This window comes from Argiope bruennichi, chromosome 10, assembly GCF_947563725.1.
Source record: "Argiope bruennichi chromosome 10, qqArgBrue1.1, whole genome shotgun sequence".
In the NCBI taxonomy this organism is placed as follows: Eukaryota; Metazoa; Arthropoda; class Arachnida; order Araneae; family Araneidae; genus Argiope; species Argiope bruennichi.
In genome coordinates this window covers 113,425,184-113,440,353 of record NC_079160.1, presented here as the reverse complement: position 1 = coordinate 113,440,353, position 15,170 = coordinate 113,425,184, and the positions used below count along the sequence as shown (strand labels likewise).

The 15,170-nt window shown below is 37.2% G+C and overlaps 2 non-coding genes across 2 annotated transcripts; both read left to right on the top strand.

The window, feature by feature from the left end:
- The first annotated feature begins 263 nt into the window (after nt 1-263).
- Trnav-cac (transfer RNA valine (anticodon CAC)) lies at nt 264-335 on the top strand. Its single transcript has one exon. It is a non-coding gene; the product is annotated as a tRNA-Val (tRNA).
- Nucleotides 336-3,651: 3,316 nt separating this feature from the next.
- Trnar-ccu (transfer RNA arginine (anticodon CCU)) lies at nt 3,652-3,723 on the top strand. Its single transcript has one exon. It is a non-coding gene; the product is annotated as a tRNA-Arg (tRNA).
- The last annotated feature ends 11,447 nt before the right edge of the window (nt 3,724-15,170 follow it).

Below are 15,170 nucleotides of genomic sequence, written 5' to 3'. Positions count from 1 at the left end.
TTGATTGTCAATAGCTTCGCGAGCAGAGTGGCGCAGTGGAAGTGTGCTGGGCCCATAACCCAGAGGTCCGTGGATCGAAACCACGATCTGCTAATTAATTTTATTAAATGTCTCCGTTTCGTGCGATGTCAGAAATTTAAATAACTCGGTATTAATTCTTCCTTCATTATATCCATTTTAGGAGAAAATATTGTAATACACTCTCTCTATTCCCGTCTTCGATTTTTCAATTTTCAAGACGCTTGATTGTCAATAGCTTCGCGAGCAGAGTGGCGCAGTGGAAGCGTGCTGGGCCCACAACCCAGAGGTCCGTGGATCGAAACCACGCTCTGCTAATTAATTTTATTAAATGTCTCCGTTTCGTGCGATGTCAGAAATTTAAATAACTCGGTATTAATTCTTCCTTCATTATATCCATTTTAGGAGAAAATATTGTAATACACTCTCTCTATTCCCGTCTTCGATTTTTCAATTTTCAAGACGCTTGATTGTCAATAGCTTCGCGAGCAGAGTGGCGCAGTGGAAGCGTGCTGGGCCCATAACCCAGAGGTCCGTGGATCGAAACCACGCTCTGCTAATTAATTTTATTAAATGTCTCCGTTTCGTGCGAAGTCAGAAATTTAAATAACTCGGTATTAATTCTTCCTTCATTATATCCATTTTAGGAGAAAATATTGTAATACACTCTCTCTATTCCCGTCTTCGATTTTTCAATTTTCAAGACGCTTGATAGTCAATAGCTTCGCGAGCAGAGTGGCGCAGTGGAAGCGTGCTGGGCCCATAACCCAGAGGTCCGTGGATCGAAACCACGCTCTGCTAATTAATTTTATTAAATGTCTCCGTTTCGTGCGAAGTCAGAAATTTAAATAACTCGGTATTAATTCTTCCTTCATTATATCCATTTTAGGAGAAAATATTGTAATACACTCTCTCTATTCCCGTCTTCGATTTTTCAATTTTCAAGACGCTTGATTGTCAATAGTTTCGCGAGCAGAGTGGCGCAGTGGAAGCGTGCTGGGCCCATAACCCAGAGGTCCGTGGATCGAAACCACGCTCTGCTAATTAATTTTATTAAATGTCTCCGTTTCGTGCGAAGTCAGAAATTTAAAAAACTCGGTATTAATTCTTCCTTCATTATATCCATTTTAGGAGAAAATATTGTAATACACTCTCTCTATTCCCGTCTTCGATTTTTCAATTTTCAAGACGCTTGATTGTCAATAGCTTCGCGAGCAGAGTGGCGCAGTGGAAGCGTGCTGGGCCCATAACCCAGAGGTCCGTGGATCGAAACCACGCTCTGCTAATTAATTTTATTAAATGTCTCCGTTTCGTGCGAAGTCAGAAATTTAAATAACTCGGTATTAATTCTTCCTTCATTATATCCATTTTAGGAGAAAATATTGTAATACACTCTCTCTATTCCCGTCTTCGATTTTTCAATTTTCAAGACGCTTGATTGTCAATCGCTTCGCGAGCAGAGTGGCGCAGTGGAAGCGTGCTGGGCCCATAACCCAGAGGTCCGTGGATCGAAACCACGCTCTGCTAATTAATTTTATTAAATGTCTCCGTTTCGTGCGAAGTCAGAAATTTAAATAACTCGGTATTAATTCTTCCTTCATTATATCCATTTTAGGAGAAAATATTGTAATACACTCTCTCTATTCCCGTCTTCGATTTTTCAATTTTCAAGACGCTTGATTGTCAATAGCTTCGCGAGCAGAGTGGCGCAGTGGAAGCGTGCTGGGCCCATAACCCAGAGGTCCGTGGATCGAAACCACGCTCTGCTAATTAATTTTATTAAATGTCTCCGTTTCGTGCGAAGTCAGAAATTTAAATAACTCGGTATTAATTCTTCCTTCATTATATCCATTTTAGGAGAAAATATTGTAATACACTCTCTCTATTCCCGTCTTCGATTTTTCAATTTTTAAGACGCTTGATTGTCAATAGCTTCGCGAGCAGAGTGGCGCAGTGGAAGCGTGCTGGGCCCATACCCCAGAGGTCCGTGGATCGAAACCACGCTCTGCTAATTAATTTTATTAAATGTCTCCGTTTCGTGCGAAGTCAGAAATTTAAATAACTCGGTATTAATTCTTCCTTCATTATATCCATTTTAGGAGAAAATATTGTAATACACTCTCTCTATTCCCGTCTTCGATTTTTCAATTTTCAAGACGCTTGATTGTCAATAGCTTCGCGAGCAGAGTGGCGCAGTGGAAGCGTGCTGGGCCCATAACCCAGAGGTCCGTGGATCGAAACCACGATCTGCTAATTAATTTTATTAAATGTCTCCGTTTCGTGCGATGTCAGAAATTTAAATAACTCGGTATTAATTCTTCCTTCATTATATCCATTTTAGGAGAAAATATTGTAATACACTCTCTCTATTCCCGTCTTCGATTTTTCAATTTTCAAGACGCTTGATTGTCAATAGCTTCGCGAGCAGAGTGGCGCAGTGGAAGCGTGCTGGGCCCATAACCCAGAGGTCCGTGGATCGAAACCACGCTCTGCTAATTAATTTTATTAAATGTCTCCGTTTCGTGCGATGTCAGAAATTTAAATAACTCGGTATTAATTCTTCCTTCATTATATCCATTTTAGGAGAAAATATTGTAATACACTCTCTCTATTCCCGTCTTCGATTTTTCAATTTTCAAGACGCTTGATTGTCAATAGCTTCGCGAGCAGAGTGGCGCAGTGGAAGCGTGCTGGGCCTATAACCCAGAGGTGAGTGGATCGAAACCACGCTCTGCTAATTAATTTTATTAAATGTCTCCGTTTCGTGCGATGTCAGAAATTTAAATAACTCGGTATTAATTCTTACTTCATTGTAACCATTTTAGGAGAAAATATTGTAATACACTCTCTCTATTCCCGTCTTCGATTTTTCAATTTTCAAGACGCTTGATTGTCAATCGCTTCGCGAGCAGAGTGGCGCAGTGGAAGCGTGCTGGGCCCATAACCCAGAGGTCCGTGGATCGAAACCACGCTCTGCTAATTAGTTTTATTAAATGTCTCCGTTTCGTGCGAAGTCAGAAATTTAAATAACTCGGTATTAATTCTTCCTTCATTATATCCATTTTAGGAGAAAATATTGTAATACACTCTCTCTATTCCCGTCTTCGATTTTTCAATTTTCAAGACGCTTGATTGTCAATAGCTTCGCGAGCAGAGTGGCGCAGTGGAAGCGTGCTGGGCCCATAACCCAGAGGTCCGTGGATCGAAACCACGCTCTGCTAATTAATTTTATTAAATGTCTCCGTTTCGTGCGAAGTCAGAAATTTAAATAACTCGGTATTAATTCTTCCTTCATTATATCCATTTTAGGAGAAAATATTGTAATACACTCTCTCTATTCCCGTCTTCGATTTTTCAATTTTCAAGACGCTTGATTGTCAATAGCTTCGCGAGCAGAGTGGCGCAGTGGAAGCGTGCTGGGCCCATAACCCAGAGGTCCGTGGATCGAAACCACGCTCTGCTAATTAATTTTATTAAATGTCTCCGTTTCGTGCGAAGTCAGAAATTTAAATAACTCGGTATTAATTCTTCCTTCATTATATCCATTTTAGGAGAAAATATTGTAATACACTCTCTCTATTCCCGTCTTCGATTTTTCAATTTTCAAGACGCTTGATTGTCAATAGCTTCGCGAGCAGAGTGGCGCAGTGGAAGCGTGCTGGGCCCCTAACCCAGAGGTCCGTGGATCGAAACCACGCTCTGCTAATTAATTTTATTAAATGTCTCCGTTTCGTGCGAAGTCAGAAATTTAAATAACTCGGTATTAATTCTTCCTTCATTATATCCATTTTAGGAGAAAATATTGTAATACACTCTCTCTATTCCCGTCTTCGATTTTTCAATTTTCAAGACGCTTGATTGTCAATAGCTTCGCGAGCAGAGTGGCGCAGTGGAAGCGTGCTGGGCCCATAACCCAGAGGTCCGTGGATCGAAACCACGATCTGCTAATTAATTTTATTAAATGTCTCCGTTTCGTGCGATGTCAGAAATTTAAATAACTCGGTATTAATTCTTCCTTCATTATATCCATTTTAGGAGAAAATATTGTAATACACTCTCTCTATTCCCGTCTTCGATTTTTCAATTTTCAAGACGCTTGATTGTCAATAGCTTCGCGAGCAGAGTGGCGCAGTGGAAGCGTGCTGGGCCCATAACCCAGAGGTCCGTGGATCGAAACCACGCTCTGCTAATTAATTTTATTAAATGTCTCCGTTTCGTGCGATGTCAGAAATTTAAATAACTCGGTATTAATTCTTCCTTCATTATATCCATTTTAGGAGAAAATATTGTAATACACTCTCTCTATTCCCGTCTTCGATTTTTCAATTTTCAAGACGCTTGATTGTCAATAGCTTCGCGAGCAGAGTGGCGCAGTGGAAGCGTGCTGGGCCTATAACCCAGAGGTGAGTGGATCGAAACCACGCTCTGCTAATTAATTTTATTAAATGTCTCCGTTTCGTGCGATGTCAGAAATTTAAATAACTCGGTATTAATTCTTACTTCATTGTAACCATTTTAGGAGAAAATATTGTAATACACTCTCTCTATTCCCGTCTTCGATTTTTCAATTTTCAAGACGCTTGATTGTCAATCGCTTCGCGAGCAGAGTGGCGCAGTGGAAGCGTGCTGGGCCCATAACCCAGAGGTCCGTGGATCGAAACCACGCTCTGCTAATTAGTTTTATTAAATGTCTCCGTTTCGTGCGAAGTCAGAAATTTAAATAACTCGGTATTAATTCTTCCTTCATTATATCCATTTTAGGAGAAAATATTGTAATACACTCTCTCTATTCCCGTCTTCGATTTTTCAATTTTCAAGACGCTTGATTGTCAATAGCTTCGCGAGCAGAGTGGCGCAGTGGAAGCGTGCTGGGCCTATAACCCAGAGGTGAGTGGATCGAAACCACGCTCTGCTAATTAATTTTATTAAATGTCTCCGTTTCGTGCGATGTCAGAAATTTAAATAACTCGGTATTAATTCTTACTTCATTGTAACCATTTTAGGAGAAAATATTGTAATACACTCTCTCTATTCCCGTCTTCAATTTTTCAATTTTCAAGACGCTTGATTGTCAATCGCTTCGCGAGCAGAGTGGCGCAGTGGAAGCGTGCTGGGCCCATAACCCAGAGGTCCGTGGATCGAAACCACGCTCTGCTAATTAGTTTTATTAAATGTCTCCGTTTCGTGCGAAGTCAGAAATTTAAATAACTCGGTATTAATTCTTCCTTCATTATATCCATTTTAGGAGAAAATATTGTAATACACTCTCTCTATTCCCGTCTTCGATTTTTCAATTTTCAAGACGCTTGATTGTCAATCGCTTCGCGAGCAGAGTGGCGCAGTGGAAGCATGCTGGGCCCATAACCCAGAGGTCCGTGGATCGAAACCACGATCTGCTAATTAATTTTATTAAATGTCTCCGTTTCGTGCGATGTCAGAAATTTAAATAACTCGGTATTAATTCTTCCTTCATTATATCCATTTTAGGAGAAAATATTGTAATACACTCTCTCTATTCCCGTCTTCGATTTTTCAATTTTCAAGACGCTTGATTGTCAATCGCTTCGCGAGCAGAGTGGCGCAGTGGAAGCATGCTGGGCCCATAACCCAGAGGTCCGTGGATCGAAACCACGATCTGCTAATTAATTTTATTAAATGTCTCCGTTTCGTGCGATGTCAGAAATTTAAATAACTCGGTATTAATTCTTCCTTCATTATATCCATTTTAGGAGCAAATATTGTAATACACTCTCTCTATTCCCGTCTTCGATTTTTCAATTTTCAAGACGCTTGATTGTCAATCGCTTCGCGAGCAGAGTGGCGCAGTGGAAGCGTGCTGGGCCCATAACCCAGAGGTCCGTGGATCGAAACCACGCTCTGCTAATTAATTTTATTAAATGTCTCCGTTTCGTGCGATGTCAGAAATTTAAATAACTCGGTATTAATTCTTACTTCATTATAACCAATTTAGGAGAAAATATTGTAATATACTCTCTCTATTCCCGTCTTCGATTTTTCAATTTTCAAGACGCTTGATTGTCAATCGCTTCGCGAGCAGAGTGGCGCAGTGGAAGCATGCTGGGCCCATAACCCAGAGGTCCGTGGATCGAAACCACGATCTGCTAATTAATTTTATTAAATGTCTCCGTTTCGTGCGATGTCAGAAATTTAAATAACTCGGTATTAATTCTTACTTCATTATAACCAATTTAGGAGAAAATATTGTAATACACTCTCTTTATTCCCGTCTTCGATTTTTCAATTTTCAAGACGCTTGATTGTCAATCGCTTCGCGAGCAGAGTGGCGCAGTGGAAGCGTGCTGGGCCCATAACCCAGAGGTCCGTGGATCGAAACCACGTACTGCTAATTAATTTTATTAAATGTCTCCGTTTCGTGCGATGTCAGAAATTTAAATAACTCGGTATTAATTCTTACTTCATTATAACCAATTTAGGAGAAAATATTGTAATACACTCTCTCTATTCCCGTCTTCGATTTTTCAATTTTCAAGACGCTTGATTGTCAATCGCTTCGCGAGCAGAGTGGCGCAGTGGAAGCATGCTGGGCCCATAACCCAGAGGTCCGTGGATCGAAACCACGCTCTGCTAATTAATTTTATTAAATGTCTCCGTTTCGTGCGATGTCAGAAATTTAAATAACTCGGTATTAATTCTTACTTCATTATAACCAATTTAGGAGAAAATATTGTAATACACTCTCTCTATTCCCGTCTTCGATTTTTCAATTTTCAAGACGCTTGATTGTCAATCGCTTCGCGAGCAGAGTGGCGCAGTGGAAGCGTGCTGGGCCCATAACCCAGAGGTCCGTGGATCGAAACCACGCTCTGCTAATTAATTTTATTAAATGTCTCCGTTTCGTGCGATGTCAGAAATTTAAATAACTCGGTATTAATTCTTACTTCATTATAACCAATTTAGGAGAAAATATTGTAATACACTCTCTCTATTCCCGTCTTCGATTTTTCAATTTTCAAGACGCTTGATTGTCAATCGCTTCGCGAGCAGAGTGGCGCAGTGGAAGCGTGCTGGGCCCATAACCCAGAGGTCCGTGGATCGAAACCACGCTCTGCTAATTAATTTTATTAAATGTCTCCGTTTCGTGCGATGTCAGAAATTTAAATAACTCGGTATTAATTCTTACTTCATTATAACCAATTTAGGAGAAAATATTGTAATACACTCTCTCTATTCCCGTCTTCGATTTTTCAATTTTCAAGACGCTTGATTGTCAATCGCTTCGCGAGCAGAGTGGCGCAGTGGAAGCATGCTGGGCCCATAACCCAGAGGTCCGTGGATCGAAACCACGCTCTGCTAATTAATTTTATTAAATGTCTCCGTTTCGTGCGATGTAAGAAATTTAAATAACTCGGTATTAATTCTTACTTCATTATATCCAATTTAGGAGAAAATATTGTAATACACTCTCTCTATTCCCGTCTTCGATTTTTCAATTTTCAAGACGCTTGATTGTCAATCGCTTCGCGAGCAGAGTGGCGCAGTGGAAGCGTGCTGGGCCCATAACCCAGAGGTCCGTGGATCGAAACCACGCTCTGCTAATTAATTTTATTAAATGTCTCCGTTTCGTGCGATGTCAGAAATTTAAATAACTCGGTATTAATTCTTACTTCATTATAACCAATTTAGGAGAAAATATTGTAATACACTCTCTCTATTCCCGTCTTCGATTTTTCAATTTTCAAGACGCTTGATTGTCAATCGCTTCGCGAGCAGAGTGGCGCAGTGGAAGCGTGCTGGGCCCATAACCCAGAGGTCCGTGGATCGAAACCACGCTCTGCTAATTAATTTTATTAAATGTCTCCGTTTCGTGCGATGTCAGAAATTTAAATAACTCGGTATTAAATCTTACTTCATTATAACCAATTTAGGAGAAAATATTGTAATACACTCTCTCTATTCCCGTCTTCGATTTTTCAATTTTCAAGACGCTTGATTGTCAATCGCTTCGCGAGCAGAGTGGCGCAGTGGAAGCATGCTGGGCCCATAACCCAGAGGTCCGTGGATCGAAACCACGCTCTGCTAATTAATTTTATTAAATGTCTCCGTTTCGTGCGATGTCAGAAATTTAAATAACTCGGTATTAATTCTTACTTCATTATAACCAATTTAGGAGAAAATATTGTAATACACTCTCTCTATTCCCGTCTTCGATTTTTCAATTTTCAAGACGCTTGATTGTCAATCGCTTCGCGAGCAGAGTGGCGCAGTGGAAGCGTGCTGGGCCCATAACCCAGAGGTCCGTGGATCGAAACCACGCTCTGCTAATTAATTTTATTAAATGTCTCCGTTTCGTGCGATGTCAGAAATTTAAATAACTCGGTATTAATTCTTACTTCATTATAACCAATTTAGGAGAAAATATTGTAATACACTCTCTCTATTCCCGTCTTCGATTTTTCAATTTTCAAGACGCTTGATTGTCAATCGCTTCGCGAGCAGAGTGGCGCAGTGGAAGCATGCTGGGCCCATAACCCAGAGGTCCGTGGATCGAAACCACGCTCTGCTAATTAATTTTATTAAATGTCTCCGTTTCGTGCGATGTAAGAAATTTAAATAACTCGGTATTAATTCTTACTTCATTATATCCAATTTAGGAGAAAATATTGTAATACACTCTCTCTATTCCCGTCTTCGATTTTTCAATTTTCAAGACGCTTGATTGTCAATCGCTTCGCGAGCAGAGTGGCGCAGTGGAAGCGTGCTGGGCCCATAACCCAGAGGTCCGTGGATCGAAACCACGCTCTGCTAATTAATTTTATTAAATGTCTCCGTTTCGTGCGATGTCAGAAATTTAAATAACTCGGTATTAATTATTACTTCATTATAACCAATTTAGGAGAAAATATTGTAATACACTCTCTCTATTCCCGTCTTCGATTTTTCAATTTTCAAGACGCTTGATTGTCAATCGCTTCGCGAGCAGAGTGGCGCAGTGGAAGCGTGCTGGGCCCATAACCCAGAGGTCCGTGGATCGAAACCACGCTCTGCTAATTAATTTTATTAAATGTCTCCGTTTCGTGCGATGTCAGAAATTTAAATAACTCGGTATTAAATCTTACTTCATTATAACCAATTTAGGAGAAAATATTGTAATACACTCTCTCTATTCCCGTCTTCGATTTTTCAATTTTCAAGACGCTTGATTGTCAATCGCTTCGCGAGCAGAGTGGCGCAGTGGAAGCGTGCTGGGCCCATAACCCAGAGGTCCGTGGATCGAAACCACGCTCTGCTAATTAATTTTATTAAATGTCTCCGTTTCGTGCGATGTCAGAAATTTAAATAACTCGGTATTAATTCTTACTTCATTATAACCAATTTAGGAGAAAATATTGTAATACACTCTCTCTATTCCCGTCTTCGATTTTTCAATTTTCAAGACGCTTGATTGTCAATAGCTTCGCGAGCAGAGTGGCGCAGTGGAAGCGTGCTGGGCCCATAACCCAGAGGTCCGTGGATCGAAACCACCTTCTGCTAATCAATTTTATTAAATGTCTCCGTTTCGTGCGATGTCAGAAATTTAAATAACTCGGTATTAATTCTTCCTTCATTATATCCATTTTAGGAGAAAATATTGTAATACACTCTCTCTATTCCCGTCTTCGATTTTTCAATTTTCAAGACGCTTGATTGTCAATCGCTTCGCGAGCAGAGTGGCGCAGTGGAAGCGTGCTGGGTCTATAACCCAGAGGTGAGTGGATCGAAACCACGCTCTGCTAATTAATTTTATTAAATGTCTCCGTTTCGTGCGATGTCAGAAATTTAAATAACTCGGTATTAATTCTTACTTCATTATAACCAATTTAGGAGAAAATATTGTAATACACTCTCTCTATTCCCGTCTTCGATTTTTCAATTTTCAAGACGTTTGATTGCCAATCGCTTCGCGAGCAGAGTGACACTGTTGAAGTGTATTGTGCCGTAACCCACAGCTACGTGGATGAAAAGTGTTTAGTACCATTACATGTTTTTATATTTTTCGTTTTTGTATTTATTAAAATTTTATTCGTGAAAATTCAACTCTCTTTTTAAAACGTTTTTTGTATTAAAAACATTTTTTGAAAATTTTGAAAGACATATTCTCTTTACCACCCCTATTTACTTTATAGTATCAAACTTTGCCGAAGAAGAGTTAATGATTTAAGGGTAGCTGCTTTTTGTCTTAGGTTATGATTACAGTTAAAAGGGAAATTTTAAAAATTCAAGCCTTTCAATAATAAGATAAATATATTTATTTCAGGATTGGTAGATTTCCGAACAAACATTTTCTTTACTTTTAAATACAAAATTAATCAAATGTAGGAAAAGATTTTTTTTTTTCGTTTTATGTATTTTTTCTCTTATAATTGCTAAACTTGAACATATTTAGTTTAAATCAGTAAAATTCACGGCATTCAAAGCTTCAACAGCATCAATTTTATATATTTTCTCATTTTTGCACTTAAACTGTATAATATTAGCAACCTTAATGATTTTGTTACTGCCATGCAGCTTAAAGCCGGTTGCTCTTTGTTAGTTTGGTATTGACTTAGTTTAATTTAAGAAAATCAGTGCCCCATTTTGCAGCTGTTTATGGAGCAACCTCGGATTTGAATGATTTAGAATCGCGAGAGTATCTCTAAAGGATATAAAGTCTCCAAACTCCAGGACCAAATTAGTGTTCTTGTATTGTTTTATACAGCATATTTTAGGCAACTATTTTCAGTTTTGCTTTGAAGAAAAACAACATTAATTTTTCTAAAAATTTAAAAAATTTTATCGATTTTCACAGAAATTAATATTAATATTAATGATTCATGGTATTGTTATTCATTTGAAGCAATGTTTTACGCTTTGCATCTTCAACGCGTATCAGTTTCAGTTTTCACTGTCCCATATTTCAAGTTACTATTGAAAATTTAAAAAAAAAAAAAAAATACTTTACTGATGAGGTTTAATATTCTGGAGGATCTAGACTTAGGGCAGTCTTACTGGACTTTATTTGAAGAGATGAAAGTGCTAAAAGCTTCATCCTGAATTACTTCCAATATGCAAAATATGGCAAAGTTTTTTTTAAGAACGGAACAGTAGATTAAAATAGAAACCAGAAATTTTTATTTGTTTTGGTTTATTATTCGCCATAAATGCCTCTGATTCCAACATATTTATCATAATGATTAAATAAACATTTCATTGTCTGCTCTGATTCATTTTTTGGGGAGTGGATATCTTTTAACGCACGTAATGAAGCTATTTTTATGGTCAATATATCGTTAAAATAAAGCCGTTTTAAATTTATTTCAAATTTAAGAAATAAAGGAAAGTCGCAGGGTGCTACGTCGGGCAAATAATGTGAAGGATACATAACAGAAACGTTACATTTTTGCTAAAAGTTTGCGAAAAATAGGTAAGTTGGAATTTAGTATATTATATATCAAGCACCAACTGTCCAATACTGTACGGAAATGTGATGAATTCTGACTATCAAATGCTTCAAAATATTTAAATAATATTAACCTGCAATTCTGTTGTATAGCTGGAAAAAATTTTCATCAATTGTAACATCTGTTTCAAAAGTTCCGATCATTTTCAGTGGCAGAAGTGATGTTTGTGCAAAGAGCACGTCTCACTTTTTTTTTTTTCACAATTTACAATAGGCGAATAAAATTTAATACAGATTTTTGTTTTACTTCAGTTCTCAAGAAAGATGTCTCCTGTCATTTTATTGTAGATATTTTGTCTTTTTATTACAAGTATTTTTATTCGAAGTGAAATCGCACACTTCTTTAATAATCTCAAATGTCAATATAAAATATGTCTTCCGACATGCTTATCTTGTTTAGTATATCTCTTTCGTCGAAAAAAGATCTTTGAGTCGAAAAAAAAAAAAAACATTTCCGAACATCAAAAATAATTTTTTTAATAAATTTTAATTTAAACGTGACAGTTTTTTTTTTTTTTTTTTTTTTTTTTTAGTTTAACAATTCTCCGGTTTGTTGTTTGAGGTAGTTTAAAAGATGCGCGGATTTTGCTCCGACTCATTTCTCTGAACATTGCATTTAAGCATATACTTCCAAATATAAAATTTCATTAAATAAGGTACACCACTGTATGAATGCACAGTGGAAATCAAAAATAAAAAGTTTTATTTTAAAAAAAACAAAATTTTTATGCATTCCCCCTTAGAACAAAACTGTCAATTAATAAAATGTTTCTCTTACATTCGTCTATGCACATGCAAAGTTTCACTTTTTTTTTATCTACAAAAAAAAAAAAAAAAAAAAAAAAAAACATGAACACTTTAGATTTTTTTTCACTCATGAGAGCTGTGCTCTTCATGCTATAGTAAATAAATTCCTATGTCATGCTTTTGTATTAAAAGCATAACATTGGCTAAAAATAGTTATGAAAAATCAATCTTTTATATGAAAATAGCATTTTTTTCTCTCTAAATTTAACATGAAAGCTCGTTTTTATGCTATTAATCACAGACATTGTAAATTGGACGTTCCATTACTCAGAACAACTGAAACTAAGATTTGAGATAAAATTATAAATTTAATCCCAAAATCGCATTCCAAATTTCATTTATTTATTAAAGTCATTGGGTTTTTGAGCTTACTTGAACGAGAAAGTACAAACCGACATACAGTCAATCTCTTCATGAATTCTTCAAAATTTGATACCTATCTATATTTTAGATGCTCAACCTATGTACGAAATTTCATCTATCTAGTTATTGGTTATAACTGTACTCAGGCAGCCGAATAGATTTCTTCAAACTTTGAAAAAGAAACATACCCACAAATTTAGTATAAAGTCCGCATACCAAATTTCATCCATCTTTCTTATAGTTTTGTTCAGGTATCGTGTTTATCGACAGACTGAAAATATGTTTTTCGGACTTAGAGAGGTATTAAACTCGAAGATTCGTAAAAATCTGCAGTTAAATGTTTTTTATGATTACAATGTTTTTTCTTTGTAAACAAGGAACTTACAAAAGCAATAAATAAAGGACCCATTAACATGACATGGGATTGCTTTATAAAATCGATAAAAAATGTGTCGTGACTTGTGGCACTTTACAAGCCCTCTGAGAGTTTTCTGTCAGCTATTTAAGCCGAGTGAGCGTCTCTTGTTTCTTCAGTAGCGCCAATTAGGGTCAAGAGTACGACTTGGCTATTTCATGCGTCACATTCGCTTGCACAGTCTCTTTTTACAGGGGGGTACTTCCACACACCTCACAGATAGAACAAAACGAATAAGAGTAACCATACCTGAACCGGGACTCGACCCCGGGACATCCAAATTACGGGGAAGACGCGCAACCCCTACGCCAAGACGCCGGCTCGATGTGGAATATATTCATACTTCATTACATTTATTACGAGAAAACGTTGTGAATAAAAAAAATACAATACAGAAAAACATATAAACTAACTTCGATTGACTGCAAAATGAAATGGAACTTTTTTAAAAACCCTCTTACTAAAATATCGACTTTTAAATAAAGAATGGATTGTTCTATTCAGCGATTCAAATGTTATTTAGCATAACCACCTGTGAAAGGTCAGTCACCAGTTTGATTACCTCATAAATTATGGGCGGCATTTTTGAAAGCAAAACGAAGAGCAAACTTCGCCCATTATGACAATGTATCAGACTTGACGTTTTAATAATCACGCCCTATGTGTAACTTTAAGGGGGAGAAAATGTTCTAAAGAAGTAAGGAATATATTCATATTTAATTATAGTTATTATGAGAAAACTTTGTGAATAAGGAGATGTGATACTTGTGCAGCATTACGAATTGAATAAAACAAAGAAGGAAAAAAATATTTTGAACTTTAAAAAAACCATCTAAAAAGAAAAAAAATTTAAAATATGGCTTTACACACATTTTTTTAAAATTAATCAGCATACAACAATTTAGGTTTTGAAACAAAAATAAACCATTATAATGTCCAATACTCTTTTTATTATTTTCCTTTAAAAAATTCAATGCAATTCCTGTTTACTTTCTCATATACGAAGTATAGAGAAAGTATTATAAGAGAAATTAAATAACAGAGGGATAAAAAATACTAAATTCGTAAGTTGCCATTGTTTTTCATGATAAGCTATAGTTTAAGATTTAAAAAAAAAATCAAATAAATATATGATTAGTAATATAAGCATCTAAATTTGTCTTAATTCTGCAAGAAGACAAATACTATATGAATAAAAATGTAAAGATATTTTTTTAACAAATTTACCATAGTAACTTGCTTTCTTACAAAACGATGGTTTTAGCTGCTATATCATTCCAATAATATCCACATCCGACATGACTGGCTGCTTAATGCATTACAAAATAATTTCAGTAGTAGCACTCAGTCTTTCTTTATGAATTGCTACCACTTTGGGGGATCAGTTGACACGCTGATAATATTGATTGTTTTTAATTTCAGTTAAATATTTTATGAATAATTTTATACATATGGTTCCTTTAATAAAGCATTTTGAAGCATAAGAGTGTATAAAACAGTTAAGCCGTGTAATTTTAATAGTATTGTTACGAAATTTCCCGGGTTGGTTTGGATAATGGGAGTTATATGGTGTGGAGAACACTCAATCAGCAGGTGGCAGTAGAAAATAAAACAAAGACGTTTATTTACACGAAGACACACAGGACAGCACAAAGAGGACAACTATATACAGCACAGAAGACAATTATCTTCAGCCGAGACGTGCAGCATACAACAATATACACAGCAACATACAACAGTATACACAGCAGCTCTACTCCGTCGCTGCTCCGCTAGTCCCTAGAAGACGAGTTCTTCACCGTCGCTTCCGACTACTCTTCGACTCCACTGGTCCACGACTCAATTCACCCCCACTCCCCAGCAGCGGCAGCTCCTTTTATAGGTCTTAGGAGGTGGGGATAGACGCATCTAAACCAATCAGGAACGTCCGAGGCGTTTCTCCGTTCCTACTGGACGGATCGGGAAAATTCTCAACGTTTCGGGTATAAACTATTTTGGCGCCAAATTCATCGCCAAGTCGCCAAATGGTCGCCAAGCTCTGGAACCTCCAACGCGACACCGGACTCCGTCCAGTACCGATGACTGTAAAACATTCTTTCCGATGGTGGA